The sequence below is a fragment of the Chroicocephalus ridibundus genome, chromosome 3, assembly GCF_963924245.1.
Source record: "Chroicocephalus ridibundus chromosome 3, bChrRid1.1, whole genome shotgun sequence".
NCBI lineage: Eukaryota > Metazoa > Chordata > Aves > Charadriiformes > Laridae > Chroicocephalus > Chroicocephalus ridibundus.
In genome coordinates, this window is record NC_086286.1 from 45,837,547 (window position 1) to 45,856,705 (window position 19,159).

At 37.9% G+C, this 19,159-nt stretch overlaps 1 protein-coding gene across 7 annotated transcripts in view; it reads right to left on the minus strand.

Annotated features, from left to right (window-relative positions):
• Positions 1 to 19,159, minus strand: part of RYR2 (ryanodine receptor 2) — a 424,514-nt gene that overhangs the window by 310,192 nt on the left and 95,163 nt on the right. The window lies entirely within an intron of this gene.

Consider the following 19,159-nt stretch of genomic DNA (forward strand, 5'->3'; position numbering starts at 1 on the left):
GGTTTTCTGTTTAAGAATAGAAAAAATAGTATCACCCTGTGTATTCTGCCCATTTATTTATGAAACAAAATTAGAGTTTCCAACAATAAATTTCACACGAATGATTGTGAAGAGGTCATTTAACACTGTAAGCAAAATTTAATACAACAATAAAACTACAGGATGAAGCATGCAACTGGAAGCAGAAGAGGATGAGACTACAGAAATGCACACATTAAGGCAGGCATCTTTATCAAAAACAGTTGTTCTTACAGGCAGCTTTTTACATAGGGACATTCAGAAAAGTTCATCAAATTAAAGAAATGCCTGAATTTAAATTGGACCGAGTAATTTGAAGCCACTTGTAAACATCTATCCTGAATTAAGCTGGCCTTTTATTTGGTTTAGTTTACTTCACTCTAGTAATTAACCTCAACTAAATTAAAGTGTATTTAATTTTGAGAAGAACAGGAGATTAAATAGAATTTAATCAGACACTTTAAAAATTAATCCCTAATAACTTTTTAGAATTGTCCCCATGTAGCAAACCCTAGCCCTAAGTGTAGGTAAACCCATTTTCCTTGTATACTAAGCTGCATATCACTTGTGATCCACAGTCAGTTGTAGAGGCAAAAAGTAGTAACTGCTTCCAGTCAGACATTAAATCCAGAAAGTGTAACAAGTGCATATGTTGCATGTGTAGTTCACAATGTACAATTGTAATTATCAAAGAAAAGTCCCTACAGGCTGAAATCAAGGATCTAGAAGACCACATACACAGAGCTGAGAGCTTTGCTGTGTACTCTTTGTAAAATTAGCATCTATTAAAAGCCAGAGCATTTGGGGAGGGCGGGGGAGAGTAGGTGGTTTTGGTTGTTTGGTTTTGTTTTTTAAAGCACAGAATTAGTATTTCCTAATCTTAATTGCACTTGATTCAAACAAAAGTTTATTGTCAGGTTAAAAATAGTGGTGATAGATTGCAGCTATATAAACACACTCTCCTCCTCCTTTCTCTTCCTAGCCTTTCTTCCTAAATTACCACACCAGCAGAATGGAAATTCCAGTAACCCTGTCACCATCATATGTTGTGTCCCCAAAAAGGGTCAGTAGAGAAGATGTCAACATCGTACTTCCATAGCCACACCACATAGCAAGGCCACTTTCTACTGAAATGAACCACCAATGTAATTTTTTTAATGCCCCATTTTCTATCATTGAACACCGTACTTTTAGAGAAAGTCTGAAAAGTGGTCTACATAGCCCATCTACAAAAATGATTTTATGATGACAGCAGCAAAAATATAAGTTGGTTTGGGGCAAGTCCCTGACATACTAAATTTTGGTTAATGATCTAATGCATCATATCCTTCCCTGCAAACCACTTAGGCACAATCACCAAGCATACATGTATAACGTAGATTCTGACCATTGGAGGATTAAGAACACTAATATATCCGTTGCTAAATTTCCTGACATACAAACTTTCTCAATTAATTTTGCAATCATTATCTCTTCTTTTGCTGTACAGTTTAGAGAGTAGATGGCTTATTTTGTTAAATACATAATTCACAAATAAAGACAGATTTCTTAAAAATGCTTGCTAATCAATGAAAATCAACCAACCTCCCACGCCCTTTTCAAAAGTTAATTCCTGGTTTGGCAGAACACGCTCATTAAACAACAAAGCAAGTCACAACTCTGTTTTGCTACATTTTCGTTGTTTTGTGTGTAGATGGTTACAATAAATGTTCTCTTAATTCAGGTCACGGAGTCATAGTATTGTGGAACTTCTTTCTCTAGCCAAGATGGGGTTGATAAAATTGGCACAGAAGGTTAAGGAAGGTACAGTGCCATTGGCAGATCAAGTGAAAGGTGATTACAGGTAATGATGTGTTATACACACCCAGCTCTAAGTTAGTTTGCATTTCTGTGCACATCATTAGAGAAGAATCTAATATAAACTCTACCCTGGATTCAGTCTTCCAACATTTACTAACTACGTGTTCAGAAGATTCCTATAGATATACAATTTGATTGTGTTGCAGAATTATATTAAGATACATAATTCCATTCCATTTTGTTAGAGAAGGCTGATAAGTGGGTAAGCATCTCAGCACTTTCTTTCTAAACCTGTTTTCAAATCAGCAAATGCTATCCAATGCCAGTATCAGGAGAGCTAAAAATGCATAATTTCCTCATTTGAAGTCACACCGCCAGAGACCTTCACTGAAGGTCACTTTGCTCTTGTATGAAGAAAGCTATAGTGTGCATCATATTAAATGTCTATTAAATAAAAATACTTTTCAGATATTCTTAAATCTTGAATTACAAGATGTCTCAGACTGTTTCATTTCTTCCTATTACCTTCTGAGCATTTTCACATCCATACATTATGCAGATGAGGTTTTAGATCATTATTTTTTCTGTCAGTCACTGTCAGATTAGAACTGATGAAAGTAATTTATGTTTCAAAGGGCTATAACTGTAGCCTTAAAAAGTTAAGCAAATACATCATTATATATCCAGATACAATCCTATCTCCTTCTTTCCTAACTCTCCTCACATGAGACTGAAAATTTGGAGGTAGAGGCAACACAAAGGTGTTGACAGGAGTATTCATGTCTTTTAAACACCTCTGTCAAACGTTGAGTTGCTTAATAACATAGTAAACACAACAGATGAAAATTAAAGAGATTCCAAGAAGCCAGCTTCAAGCACAGATGTTTAATGCTAAAATGCAATCACTTGTAGGAACTTTTGATCCACTTGGAATCTAAACTCTTGGACAAACTATGTTTTAAGACAGGTAAAAAGACTTGTCTATGCAATGACAATATTAAGTGCAAAGCCAAAAGAAGAGAACCTAGTCTTCCACAACACAGTTACAGGTCTTTGTAATTGATTAAGGTAACACACATGTTAACAAACAAGAGTATGTGTCTGTCATATTCAATGAAATGAATTTAAACATATACTTGATCTAATCAAAATCTTATTTAAAAACCAGTATCTGTATTCTACAAAAGTATTTGATTTAAACCATATTCAAAATAACCACAGCAAGACATGGATTATGCAGAATATAGTACAGTCTTGAAAAAACTCCAGCACAGTTTGGAAGGAAGGGCAATAGCAAAGACATTTCCACTGACAGATATTTTTGTTATTCTCGTTTTGCTGAATAATCACCACTTTGATACACATCTGCCAGTTTCCTCTGTGAAAATTGGAAAATTTTAGTACTTCCATTCCAATTTGCTATCACCATAGCAGCCTTCATTAGTAAGCTCAAAGATGCTGCTTTGTCTTCTGTTTTTCCAGTTTTTGGATACAGAAAAAGGTACCAAGAGAGTAAGGGAAAGTAGGTGCCAAAAACCACGCAAATTCTGTGCACACAGTGGTGCTGCAACTTATTACCAAATGCACAAGGCAAGTAGTCACCATAACAACAATGGAGCACAGTCTCAGATATATCTGCATTTACTGCAAGTAAAAGCGAATCCAACTTGAGAAACTGTCCATTTAACGTAGGTACTTTAATGGATGATCCTTCCACCCATTCTCATTCATCCTTCAGTTCACAGCCTGATCTTCTTCGTAACACTTTTGGGAACTTGGAAGTGCAGTTATCTCCATTCCACAAATGGGGAGGTAAGGAGCAAAGATGATACTGCCTACCTACATTAATGGAGCGTACCTAGGGGAGAGCAGGAATGGTACCCAGATTGTTAAACTGATAATCCAAGTCAGAAAGCTATTCTCCTCCCCAGGTTTGCAAATGAACACGATGAAGACAACGTGCAGCTAAGGCTAATGTAACCAGCCACGAACAGTCCTTTAAGATTATGACCAAGCACCATTTTGGAGTAATCCATTAGTCCCGATAAATCCTTATGTGTCAGCCAGTACATGCATTCATAGTTCTAAAGATACCATATCTTCCAGCAAAAAGACATTCTACTTTGTGTTATGTCAGATACCTGCCCTGACTCAAACAGCAAGAGTGTTTGATAAGTGCACTACTGCATTTATCATTCTGATTCCTGAAGAAGCATTCTGAAAAAAACAACGGGTAGATGTTACCTATGCCACACAGCTCTATTTATTTTTTAAGCATCCAATTTTGGAAAGCAAGGACAGCTATTGAACAGAGCAGCACACAGCAGATTCTTAATTATATCTATTCATTATGGGCTACTTAATTATTTTCATGAAATCTTTATTGTCACAGAAACTAAACAAATAACTAAATTATTTAGCAGAGGACCCAGTAATTTTAAAAGAAAAAAAGGCAAAAAACCCCACACAACAATACACAACAACAAACATAAAAACAAACAAAAAAAAACACCTTTAACAGCACCATAACAGTTTCTACAGCTAAAAATTACTCCTAAAGCCAAAATGCTGCAGGCAATAGCCATAAACCGGGAAACTGCATGCTCAGAAACGCATTCCAGAAGACCAGATTAATGAGGGAGGAGCACAGGTTTGCTGTCAAGGTACAATATTAAAACAGCAAGTTCTTAAAGCTCCTTAATAGCACTTACTTTCATCTACAGTGATTATTTGACTTTTCTGTGAAATCCACTCAAATCCCCTAAGATTACACAAAATATATACTACCCAGTCAAGAGAAAGGTTAGTTTCTCATGTAAAGATGTGGGCATGTTATGTTCCAACATGAATGTTTCCACTAGGTATGTTTTTCCAAGGTCAGCAATTTCAAGTTATGACTGAACAAAACATATACACACACACACACGTATTTCCTTGTGTTACTTTGTCCTGTTAAACCCTAAAAACTGATGCCTCGTGTGAAGTCACTTTTGACTAATCCTTAACTTTCTCAATATGTTAATTCTATTAAAGAACTAAAACTGGCTGACTGAATTGCCACAGGTAGGCATCATCTACAGTGCTACACTTTTTAGTACCTCCTCAATATGGACACAGCTGTGATTTTGGGGGTGGAATATTTGCATTGTGGTGTTTTTCTGGAAATCTGCTAGTTGTAGTTTGTACCTGCCTAAGGTAGTTTGTTTGTCTGTTGTTTTTTTTAAAAATATTCTTCATATATTTTTTATTATTATTCTGCACATTGTAGTACCTTAAACTTTTAATAATTACACATATTGTTAAATCTTTTGAATTCATATCTGGCGCTGGTTTAGTAGGAAGTCAAAGGACAGAACAGGACTGAATAAATTCTTTATTTGCATTCTTTAAGAATACAAAATATAATTTCCTACTGTATGTCTTTGTTTTACATTCTATGCCATTACTACCTCCATGTCTTTTATTTTAACCATGCAAGAAAAGCACAGTTTTGGAGCTTACAGTATTGCTAAAAATCTCTGCAAGAGAAGTTGATGATAAATAAAGTAGCAATATACTACAAGTAATACATCTATTTAAAAACACTGCACGTGCTTCAGCCCCAGATGCTTCAACTCATTATGGCATAACCTTCACATCTGCAATTTGCTTCCAATTCAGGACAAAAATAGGCAATATTTTGGGGGTATTTTCCTTGATTTTATATTTTATACTTTATATTTTCCTCCTTTGCAGTGAATGCAGCAAATAAAACACAAACTATTATTAATATAAAAAATTTGCCCTGCTCTTCCTAATCCTAATTATGTGTAAACCCATTACACATAATTACCTCCCTCAAAGATGTAATGCTGACTCTGTGCTTCTACTGCTTCGTGACAGTATACCAATTCCGAAACTGCATACAGAATAGAGAATGTCACATTTGCAAAATACAGCATTCAAAGGTTAAAACTGATAAGTTATGCTTGTACATTCAAACTCACTTCTGCTGCTGTTTTATATAGCGAACACTGCAGTTAGCGGAATGTTTCCATCAACTTCCATATGCTATAAATCAGGCTCTCAGCACAGACGTTAATAGCTCACTCTTAATAGCTTCCTCAATCTCCACATATGCACAGTTCTGCTTCACCGCATCCCATTTACTGTTCAGCTGCACAACTGAACTGTGCGATGAGTATAGGTGCCACACATACTTTAAAAGTAGATCTACAAATAGAAATTTAGCCTGTACAAACTGCTTTCTGCCTAAGGAAACTGTAGAATACTTCTTGACTTACGAACTTTACTTCCATTTCCCTTTGCCTTGTTAGGATAAACACTAGATTAAAGTGTAGAATAAAAGTTTGTAAATCCTATGGGCCATCAGCCACAACACTTCCACAATTACTGGCAACCATATGCTAATAGTTGCCCCAGAGCCTCTTTCTTTCTGTGCTTTAGAAGAAGATAAAAAGCAACAATGCAGAAAGTCAAGTAACAGATTAAGATGGTGTTTTTCCTTCTACAAATCCCTGCTGAAAACAAACAGAAGTCACAATGCATAGGATTTATTAAACATCATGTACATAACATGCAAGAACTATGATCAACAGCAAAATATCTGTTTCAACAATCCTATGGGAGATACAAACAAAACAAATGCTCAGAGCATAGCATTACCTACTTTAACTGCTAATTCTATTCTTGACTGATCAACCAGCATCTCCAACAAACTACCAAACTCTATTTTGAAATAGCATCCTATTAGGGAGATAAATCTAGAGCTTCTGGTATCTGAAGGCAAAGGAAGCCTGTAACAGAGGTAAGAAGAGGACCCAAACTTCTGATCACTGAATCTGAGCTTGAACCAAAACTCCACTATCTTCTTAGTAGCAGTTGACCATCATAATAGTTAATAGTAAAATAACAAGAGTAATGTCCTTGGCCAGCAGGAATTAGTGCTCAGACTGCCTTAAGGGAGAACAACCTATAAGGAACTGAAAACAACCTTAGCGCAGCGCACATCCTTTAGGCAGAGATGCAGGATAAAAAGCAATGAAAATACAACGGTGCTGCAGAGAAGGATCAGCTGGTTACGGTCAATCAAATGCTGATCATGAGTCAACACCACCAGGCAGCTGGATAGAAACCAAAAAGCTGGGCTAATTGGGAAAGAAGTACATGTGACTCCAAGAGTTGCGATCCTTTGACTTTACAGTCAACACTGGTAAAGGCTTCAGCTGAAGTGAAACAGCTACTTTGACCCTTCATTTCAAATACAGAAAGGAGAGAGAACAACAAGACTGATGATACCTAGAAAAAAAAACATGAAAGATCCAGAAAAAACTGCTGGCATGCAGTCTGCTTAGACTGGGGAAACACGACAACAATATGATATTGTTGTCAGTAAGACATGGAGTAGAGGACAATACTGTTCCTCATTGCATTAAGAAAATTAATGTTAGCCAGTTGGGGAAAAGTTTTCTGAGGATAGCAAAGCATTTTCACAGACCAGTTTAGAAGCTTCATCATTACAAGACTATAAAAACTGCTCCAGAAAACCTCTGTCAGGAGGATTTATGCATAGCTGAACTTCCCTTAGGATGAGAAGGAATTGAGATGGCTTTTCTGGTCACATGATTCTAAATAGTCTGGACACATTTTACTGTACATGTTTTAGTTTTATCCTGTAGGAGGAGTAATTTCATAAGAATTCAACATTATTCCAATGGAATTATTCTTCGAGACAGAAAAACCCATGCAGAACAGATGGAATTCCAGAGGACCAGACTAGCTGGTAGTTCTCGATACAGCACTATGAAGCAGGCTGCTAGTACAATAACCACATTATCTCCTCCTCCTTCCCCAAAAAGCTCTAACTTAGTCATCAATATAATCAGCAAAGTCATGGTTATCTGCAGTACTAAAGATGTGTGGCACTAAAAAAAAAAAGAAAAAAAAAACAAAACAAACCCATCTTGCTTTATGTAGATTAACATTCACCACTTGTCAGAAAAAGTCTTCACTAAAGAAAAATGATACAAAGAGCCTGTCAGAAAGCAATCACTATGTACAAGGCAAAAAGCTTGTTACGTACCAGCTGAATATAGTGATGCTATATGGCAGAGCAGAGTCTATCTAGGACTTGGGCATCAACACTGAGCAGAGCGTCTCAGGCACAGCACACATCCCAGTCTATGGGTTCCACAGCCACCAGAGGGAAACGAAGCACATGATCAGAAGGGAACAAATAAGTCTGAATGAGTGGCTTGAGCACACCCAGTAACAAGTGCAACTTCTGTGCTCTGCAAAGTGCTTTGTGGAGAAACACACTGAGTTTGATCTGACTGGTCACTGCAGTGGTATCATAGGTGTCTGTGCCCTTCAATTGCACGTGCTATGTCCCTTCTCAAATATAGTACTCACCAGTGATATCACACATGCACACAACACTGAAAACAGATGTACTGTCTACGTGGAATCTCAAAGCTTCCTTTTCTGGCTCTATATTTCACCGACTCAGCATAAAACAATGTCAAATTTGGTTTCAGCACTCAATGGCCTTGTCTACGCAAGTGCTAGTATGCTCTTGATTGAGTTCTGCTAAAAATATGTCTGCAAATGAACATATTTCCAATTGAAATGACTCATTTTATTATTTCTCACCAATTAGTTTCTGTGGTCCTACAATCCTAAAAAATGCCAAGTCCAGCTGTCAGTGTCTAATAATAAATCTATCTGTCTGTAATCATAGTTAGTAATGGCTAACTCTGCATCCGATGCTGTTGACAGAGGAGTGCTGAAAAACATCTGCAATAAAGTATGAATAACAAATTAAACAGAAAACAGCTAGTGGGCTGATTTCAGCTTCTTAACAGCCCCAGTATGTCAGCTTTATCTCTGATGTAATTCCCCTAATTTTAGGAATTTGATAAGAATTCTATTGCATTACACCCTCACTCACTAGTTCCAGGCTATGTCTCTGCTGCAGTCAAAGGTGTGATTACAGCATGGGACATATCTATGCTATATTTGATCTCACTGGTGTGAACAACAGTACCAGTGAAGTCAGAGGTGACAGCATGCTAGAAAAGGTGTCCACAAGATTCTGCAGGCAAAAATAAGATTATATCTATAATGCGAGGTAGGCAGTTAACAAGCCGCCTCTAAACAAACGCCAAGTATCTTATAACCCCATGGTGCTCAGTCCAAGCAAATAAATCCAGACTTTCACTAGCGTCTGGAAATGCTGTATCTGAAAATAATTACTGAAGGGCTTTAGTTTTACAACACTCCTCTGAGAAAGAGTTCATTAATCTCAGCTGGAGAACAGAAGCACAAGTTAAAACAAATAATTTGTTCAAGGTCACACAATACTTAGACTCAAGCTGAACACATTCCTTTTTGTGTATTCCTCCTACTTCACTAACAGGTTCCACAGAGCAAGAAGGCTGACAACACACCTCTCTCGTGGATAAGGCCCTCTCACTCCAACTCAGGCTGTGAAAACCTCCACTTTGCATCACCCCTTCCGTACAAGAATACAAGAGAAAAGTTTACCAGCCCTCAGTTTTGTGAGCAGACTCAGGAGGCTAAGTCAGTAATATGACCATCTGCTTGAGTTTGCAGATTCAATCCTAGATCACTTCTTCTTCCCTCAATCTTTTTTCAGCAGTATTTCTTGAGTCATTCCACTTCAGCACTCTGCCATACTGGTATTATGTAGCTGCATGATCGATCATGCAACCTTTCCTCTCTAATTCCCAAGGGCTCATCTGCCACTGTGTTGGTTTTTTTTTTTAGTTTTGGAGCAAGGTTAAAGATTCATTCTAATCTTCATTTGTTTCAGCCATGTAATACTCTGACAATATATTTCTCCCTGCTTTCATTCTGCTGTAACTTATGAGATTCACCCTTTCACTTAACACATTTCCCATGTGATACTTTCTTGTCACCGTGAGAAGTCTACCACGTTTCTGAATTCTTCCTTCTTAGACTAATTCCATTTTGAAAAATTCTCTGACTGCTGTTCACAACTCTTCTTCTGAGCATCTTTCATTTATGTTCTATTCTTTCCAGCAGATCATTAATGAAATTATTAATACGAGATGTGGCATCTTCCCATGATCAATTCCAAAAGGGGTATTTACCAACATTCGATTTCTAGCCAGCTTAAAATGCCATAAAAGGGACACGATATGGAGCTCTATCATATTACAAAACCCCAAGTAATCAACACTGAAAACACAGCTCCTAGACATCTTCACTAAATAAGCAAGCATACAGAAGATTTTCAGCCTCCTAGTATAGAGACTGGTTGTCCCTTCAAAAAAGGGACCAATATCAAAACTATCCCACTGTCTCCGAACAGTGCCGCTGTGTTCTACGTTTATCTCTTCTTAACCTGCCCCAGCATACCTATTTCTCAAAACATTGATGTACAAAATAAAGACTGCAGCAGTCTTAAAGCACTAAACTGCAAACTTTATATCTAAACAACTACAGTACTTAGTTATCAAGAAATAATTGCATTGTATAGGGACAGTGCAATTGATGGAAAGAACGCTAAATTGAGAGAAGTGGCAGATGGATTTTGTTCCCAGATCCCCCACCAAATTTTTAAAATTTATTAATCAAGTTATTCCCCTGTGCTTAAGCCCCTTCCACATCTTTTTGGTTGTATTTATTTAGACTCTAAATTCTCCCAGGCAAGACTATTCCAAATTCAGATAAATCATACCATTAATAAATGCAAGATTACATACGTGCTGTAACAGGAAAGAAACAAAACTTATACGTAGTATGAAATGCTTTGTTTGTTGGAGGTGGGGGTTTTTTCCATCAAGAGTGTGTTTAAGCAGCAGCTACAGACCATGTCAGGAGAATTATCCAGTGGTCCAGCCACACAGCCTCCCAAGGCACTGAAAATGTACACATCCCAATTTTTACTCAAAAAAAGCCTCCATAAGCACAGTGCTAGAAAAAATATACAATAAAATAAACCAGCTGGAAGTCTGCGTGGTGGCTTTACCTGCAGCACCCTGGGAATGGGCAGCAATGAATAGGTCAGGTACTTGGTTCAATAGGCTGCCTGTGGCCCGCAGCTGAGATATCTTTCCTCTGCTTAGCAGAAACTTCATCAGGTTCAAACAGTAATCATATTTTGCAGAATCATAATATTGGAAACTTACTGCTTTTCTCTTCAACAAGTGAAGAGGATTAAAAGAAGCAGCAGGACAAACCGGGACTGAGATTCAGAGAGCAACAATTAGTGATTTTGACTACTCCCAGTGATCAAGTCAGAGCTACATATAACAGGAGAACACCAGGTACAGACCACCACTCTCCCCCAAATATGAAACACTTTTTATAGCTTGATTTTTTAATTTATCGATCCATCTCTGAAAGAAAAAAAAAAAAAAAAAAGACACATGGCATTTGCATCTGGATTTCCAGACATCTCATAGGAAATTAATCCTCTCAGCTGTATTCTGTGTTATTCTCTCACTTTTCTAGCCCCACCACTCCCATGATGATCTATTCTTCCTATTTCACACAACACTTTGCACTCTTTTCATTCTTCTTCCCCTTACAGTCTTTCTTCCATTGACCATATCTTCTGCTTTCAGCCCTCCATTCCCCATCCTACAATCCTTTGTTCACATCCCGCCTTCCAGCCCTGACACCATTACACTGTACCCAGGTGTGTCCAATACCTCTCTGCCCTCCTCTCATGCCCTCTCCTGCTCTCAGGTCTCCTCCCTGGACACTAATAACCCCGGAAAAGGCCTCAGCATGAGCCTTCCTTGCAAGATCTATTATTTACCTACCTCTCTGTTCAGCAAGAACAAGTACTTCCTCGAGGGATGCTGCCAGCTCCACATTCATGAGAGCTTTCAGCCTTTCTGCTAGAGAGAGCTACAGGAGCAGTGGTGTCCACACAGCGGGCAAGGGGATGCAGGCCATGGCAAGTGTCCTAGCAGAGCCACAGCCCACCCAAGGGCAGAATTTTCTCCCTGTCAGTGGCTGATCTGCTTCTGCATCCACCTTATGCCAGCTGGGATTGAGCTCAGTATCTTAAGTCAGGTAAAGGGAACAGTACTTCAGGAAACAGAGCATTCTGGCTGAACAGCTGCAATGGAACAGTTGGGACTAACAAGTAACAGTCTTTACGGAGAAAAAATTTAGACACACTTCTTCAGTTTAAAAAGCCACTCTGATCTCTCTTCTACCTCAGTTCTAACAATGCAAATGCTTGGCCACACTGAACAGTAGGAAGAAAGTAAGGGAGGTCTGGTAGCCCTTTCCACATACCCAGGGATGTCAGGGAAACAGACATTTGATGATTTTTGCAAGGGTATCTTAAAAACAAACAAAACAAACCCCCAAAAACCCCCAAAACCTCCCACCCCCCAGCATTCAAGAAAGGAAAAAAAAAAGACTGAATCCTTTCCTATTAAGCTGTAGTACCAGACTTTAGTGTACTAACACCACAAGAAAGCCAAAATACCAAACAGAAGAGGAGAAGTGGATCACATTTAGGAATAGATCATTATACCTAGCACATTGCAGTTTATACACATACTGCACAACAAAAACAAAATAATTTCTATTTTTGGGGAGGGTGTCCTACTCATACTACCAGCTGCCAGTCAAGGCAGCAGCACTGGGACGGCCAAGGATGTTAAGCCTCAGCTAATCCTGGGGAGGTTGGGAGGGTCATGTTTTTGTTACCAGATATTTTCAGTCCTATAATGGTACTCAGCTTTAAAGAAAAGTATGATGAGGAAAACATTCCTCAAGCAAGGAACCACAGATTGCATTGACAATTCTTGTTAACTTTACCCAAATTTTGAATCATAGTAGTTAAGCCATATTTATTCTACAACTTTAATCAAGTCATAGTATGACAAACCACACTATTAAGGTCCTTTTTTCAATGAATCCTGCTTCATGAGAAAGATGTTCTAGACAATAGTAATTGTGCATTTTATTTAACTTGCTAGCTGTACTTTTACCTCACTTTCATGATAAAAGAAAACTTGAAGAATATTTTGTTTTTTAAAATTAGGTTTCAAACCACTGTTATATAATCCATAAAACTGCCTTGATATCTCCCAGTAAAAGTATAACGCCATTAACTAACAAACCTTCATTTCATTTGATGCATCACAAGACCTACCACGATCACAGGACTGACTTGGCAACAACTGCCCCCCAGAAGCACTCCCTAAACAAACGATGTGTCATTTACTTCGTATTATTTTTAAAAAGAACACATATAGAGGGTGTAAAGTGACATAAGTCTTTCCAAATGTAGTAGATGTGTCTAGGCAAGGTGCTACAATAATCCCAAAATATTCTGCCAGGAGTCAAGTGTTCTAGATGGCCCCTGTGCTTGCTGTTTCTGAAACTAATTGGTTATTTCTTGGCACCTCCTAAAACGCTGTTGAATGGGGGATGGGACAGGGAGGTGTCTGTGGCATCCTGAAACACAGACACACCTCAAAACAGGCATCAGCATACTGAATAGCCAAACACCTGAACAGTTCTTATCCCGACTGCGTTATTTTCTCCTCAAACAGAACATGTAAAACACTGAATTTTGTATTTTACGCTGAGGCTGCCATGCCAGGTCTGCCAACGGTCAGATTTCTGCTTCAGAATTTAGATCCAGATCATCAAGCAGCCACATATCCATGGGTTTTCATGAGCATGGGACATTCCTCTGAACTTTACCAAGTGCTGCAGCTTGCTACTGCTCAATCAGTACTTGACAATATCAAAGAATGCCTCCTCCAGAGAAAAATATACTATAAATTTTGTAGAAATTGTCTTGTCATTCCATTTGCATTCTTTTTCGTAGACTGAAAAATAGTATTAGTACAAAAAACTGAAATATTCAGCGCAATAGCACTATACGTTGCATTGACAAATTCTGCATAAGAAGTTAAAGCACACTGCAGTAGAAGATTTGGTTATTAAAGACTCTGCAGGTATTAACAGAACAGTAGGCATATCCTGATGCATTCTGTGCTAAGCCTGTCTTTTGAAATAATAAAAATTTATGGGTTCCTAAAAGAATTTCTCTACCCTAGCTTGCATGCCACTCTTAATTTTAAATCATTTATCTCGAGTCCTTCATGGTCTTACCAACGGAGCCGAACAGTTCGTGGAAAAGCTGTGAGATTCAACTAGCACACTGTGTATTGCAGCAACTGCTAACCAAGAAAAATTCAGGATTCTTCAGATACATAGGAAAATGCCTTTCTATCACCAGGTTCTCATGCCGGCAGGTAATTCTTCACAGTTTTTAATCAGGTGCAATGACAGAAGGCTACAGCGAACTGAGAGTCCCAAATATATGTTATCAAGCAGGTGCAAAAGCATCTTTTAAGCTTATGTACATGTCGCAACGCAATGTTCAGGGACAGTCCGATTTTTATTTCCTGCTCCCTCCCCTGAACAAACTCACTAGCTGTCACAAATGAGCCAGCGAAATGGAAAATTATCACCAAGAATAGTGAAACAGCAGGAGTATCTTTCAACTGCTTCTACTCCAGCTTTCACCAGCAAGTGCTTCAACACACAAAATTATGCACAAGCACAAACTTAAACGTTATAAACCACAAATTTATATTTGTATACTCATTTTTGTTCTTCCATATATGTGTTTTTTATCATATGGGATAAAAGGTATGCTTCACTATCCCCAACTAGGAAAGGGGCAAAAACTAAACACCAACAAAATCTTGCCGTGTTTGTTTATACAGTGGAATTAATGGTTCAGTATTTTAAAAGTACATTTTCTCAAACAAACAAATGTTGAAAGTAGGTTCATCAAAGCTGAAAATACAAATTCTCACATACTAATTTCATGATCATATGCTGAACTCCATTTTTCCCACTCTTACGTACAGTAAGAAATTCTGTTATTGCTTCCACTGTACTTTGAGAGTACTGAGACAGTAAAAAGTAAGTTATCATATGAGCCGCATCTGATACTAGAAGGCCTTCCAGAAATCTGTCAGAATTGCTACTAAAGAAGAGAGCAAAATTAACATTTTTATTTCCAGTATGAAATTATATGTATAGCCTGTTTTTCACAGGCTGCTATTTATCAAGTTCTACCCTTGCTAAAAATTGCGCTGTTACATTAATTGTAAATCAGAGAAGTCTGAGAAAATGAAAAGAACATTTTAATCAGGAAAGTGCATTCAGAATATTGCTTTCATCTGAGCCAAAGAAAATCCAGGGTGGAAATTTTAATGCTGAGGCATTTTTTGCTGTTTTTCTGCATATCTTACATGACTAAAGAGCTGTATTTTAACAATACCTTTTAAATTTAATACTTAATGTAAGATATGTCTAAATCACAGAACTTAATATATTAACTTGTCTACATGTTACAGGGAATATCACCAGTTTTCATGTTTTCATTCCTTCGTGCATGTCAACCGACGGTTAACATCTACTGTTAAAACACAGGTGTATTTCCCAGTCCCGTGAAAGCTTCCACACAGTCTCAAACACAGTACATGCATATAATTTCATTTTAGGTCACAGCTGTATTTCAATGCTTGCCCTCTAAATTCATTAGTTTTAGTGTTAATTTAAACAACTTTTAAGTACAGCAGCAAAGCTAGGCTGATAACCATCTGTATATCAAAGAGGTTAAGAACCATAAGCTCTTTTTAAATGCTTCTTCTGGCTCTACTGAGTCCCTTTGGCTCAGTGAGCTCCTGCACCATTTAGACTAGGACACGTCACACCTAACTTAAAGCATCTAAAATTCACTCACCTAAGTCTATTTAGCTACCATCTGTCATTTAGCTATTTACATCTACTCAAACGCAGCTGCCTTTACAGCCAATGGCAGGAGACTGGTTTTCCAGAAAGCAAGGCACCTTCATGCGAAATAAGATTTTAAAACAGCCATGATGAACTTGCCCTCTGCAAGTATCTCCTCCCCTCCTTGGACTCTGCAATAATCAGCTTAGGTGGGGGTGACCAACACTTAGGTGTCCCAGTTTAGGTGACATGATTCCCAGCCTCAGTGTGCCCACAGCAGCTTGCCCAAAGGTAAAGAGGCAACAGAGAAACATTCGTCTCTACAGAACAGTCTCGTGTTTTCAGTGAAGTGGAAGTATGAAAATTGACTCACAATATCTCAAGGCATCAAATTTAAGGAAATTTAGGAAAGCTTTGTGTGACTACTGAAATTATAGATACATCCTAAATAACAACAAACGAATAGTACACTGTGGACTGGGGCTTCACATTCTTTCACTGCCCATTGCCTTAGCCAAATAACATAAAAACTGAGGAAAGGAGAACACCTCGGCACGTTAATTTCAACTCAAATCACATGCAAAGCTCAGTATTCAAAACAAACTGTCAACAGGTCATTCCAGCTCTACTCACATCCCCTGAGTCCTCAGTCACAAGATCACTTGCTTCCCAGTTTTTGTATTAACTTACAAGTGTGTGCATGCTGCACCTTCAGCCCCCAAACATCACCGTGATGACAACATGAACAAGTTCTGAGGCAATCCAGGATTTATAGAGACCTCAGCCAGCATGAGCCGTGAGCAAGCCAGACATCTCTCCACTTCTCTGACAGCTGCTCCAAAATATTTAGATGGAGGAGAAAAAGCTAATGAAAATTCTGGGAAGAAGGTGTAAATTGGTGAGGCTTTGGCAGTCCAGCTTCCACACAGCTCACTGTCCCAGGAAGAGGAGCGGGATTGCTGCAGTCAAGCATTAGGTGTTTACGTCCAAGCTAGTGTCATTAGGCTCTTCTTAATGGTCAAATTAAAAAAAAATTAAAAAACAAAAAGAGAGAGAGGGGGAAAAGGGTGTTTTCAGGTACTCTCTTGACTAAAAAGGGAAACTAGATTAGTACGTCAGATGTGGACTTCCAGATCAGAAGAATCATATCATAAACAACAGACTAATATCAAGAACAAAAAAAAATATAACAAACTGAATAGCTGGCATAAATCCTGCTATAGTTCTAATTTTAAGTCAGCATTATCAGTTGTCTTCATGTCCAATTTTTGTGGGTAGCCATAAGGCAACAGACCTGAGAGAACCGAACCAAAATACCGGTCAGAAATCACTAAGTCTTACAGTAACTACCACAGCAGAAAAGGATATTTAATAGAAGAAGCTGGTAAGCTCAAGGCATGATAAAGCATACTGCTATCATTACAGCATACAGACCATTGAACAAGATTTATGCATGCATCCGTACACATGTATCAGGATCAAATCAGTATTACTGGTAGTTAAAAGTTAAAATTCAAGGATTCTGGTTTTACTTGCCCTCCAGCCCCAATAACTCATCTTAAGTAGCAATTAGACATAAAAAAATTTGTCTTTTCTCCACATGCTGTCATAAATTTTATGAATATTTATGGCTAGGCAGAGATTTTCGTGACCCTTGTTGAGCAGGCCATTGATCTCAGTACTGCAGACGTAAAACAGAATGAAAAAAAATCTCTTTGGAAAGCAAGATATATAGATAAGGGCAGATAATTTTAACCACAAATTTTGCTTACATAAACATAGCATATTCTTTACCTCAATACTGATGTCATTTTAGGTTCATCCTAAATCACATATTTGCTACTAAACTGGAAGGATGATGAAAATTAAAGGAGAACAAAGCCTACAGAATGAAATTATAGAGGCCTCTGTGCCTTACCACTTGAAAAAACTAAAGCGTGCAGGAGTTAAACCAGTTTAAAGGCAGAAGGTCCTAGCATAATATAGACAATTATAATGAACAACCACCAGCCTTAGTTACACCAGAAAGGAAATGCTGCGGCGGTTGTGTGGGAAACCACCAGTTGATTGACAAGATACTTCACCACTATTGGTAATCCAAATCCGTGAAGTATGGAAAGAAAATGTGACATCACCTAAGAAGAATCACTTCCCCCCCCTCTTTTTTATTTTATTTATAGGTTCTAAAAATCTCTGCTAAAAAAAGCAAAGAAAACCAGTAAGATTTATGTCCAGGGCACCACTAGAGAAATCAAAAGAAGTTCAGCCATTGTCATCAGGACACGCCTGGCAGTAGGAACATGACTAGAGAGTTCGGCAGAGTAGACACTTAACACTTACTCTGTTAAGTATATAGAGGAGGACCAGATTACCGCTAAGAATAAAGTCTCTTAAACAATCCTGAGGGAGTCTTTAAGCAACAACTGCCAAGTTAAACAAAAAGGGATCTACAACACTTGAACACCTGCTGGGCTGTTGTCCCCTCTACTTCAACTTCCCCAACTTTGAAAGAGTAAATCCTTCTGTACCTGTCATCATCATAGATTCCTGGTTGGTCACTTCATAATATTATTATGGGAATTATTATATTCCCATAATAATAAACTTAATTAGAAATTTGTATAGCTTTTCACATCTGTTGTTGCAAATGAGGATGCAAACCTGCAGTATTTGCATTTGAATTGTTCTGAAAGGAGTTAATTTTGAACTGAAATGCTCAGGCTTAGTCTTTACTCAAAGACACACTTGTAAGGATGTTTTTAAGAGGACTTTTTAGGACCTGAAAGCCTGAAATCTTATGCGCACACTTAAGTAGGAAATTAAAGTACATATAGATCAAGTGATAAGAACACAGGGGCAGAATCACAAACTGCAAAACCAAAAAGTGCACAGATGTTCCAGCTCCCAGCTCTCATTTTTGGCTTTCTCAAGAAATACTTACATTAATAATATATCATTGTAAGACTGATTATATTTACTTTACGACATGCTGGGAGCTTTCTGGAAGTTGTTGCTTTTGTCAGAAACACATAGCACTATGTCATGTTCCTAATTGTAGGCAGAACCTAGCAAAAAAAAAAAAACAAAACCAAACCCAAACCCACAGACTTAAATCATTACTAAAATAGGTAATACCAAATTGAAAGTAATCAAGGTGTGTCTTAACAAGACACATTTACTCAAAAAGAGGTATTGCAATAATATGTTTATTTTAGCATCCTAGAAAATCTCTTCTGGTGATGGCACCTGTTTCATTTACCCAGATGGGTCTACACATCTGCTTAGTTCCATTTAGCAGCTTTAAAAAAAGGGAGCAAAGTCAATGATAAAAGCAGAATCTGAAGAGTTTCTGGGGTCTCTCCATGACTCATGGCCTGTACACAGCCAAACTATAAAAGTTTGCTCTTCAGCGGTAGACTTCATTTTGCCAAATAAAATACAGGCATGTCTGAAGGAAATGGTGATGTACATTGGAGGTATCAAATCTGAACCAGATAGTGGTTGGTGTTTTGTGCATGTAGAACTGTTTATTTGTGGCTAAAAGCTAGTTCTGTCAAAACAACAA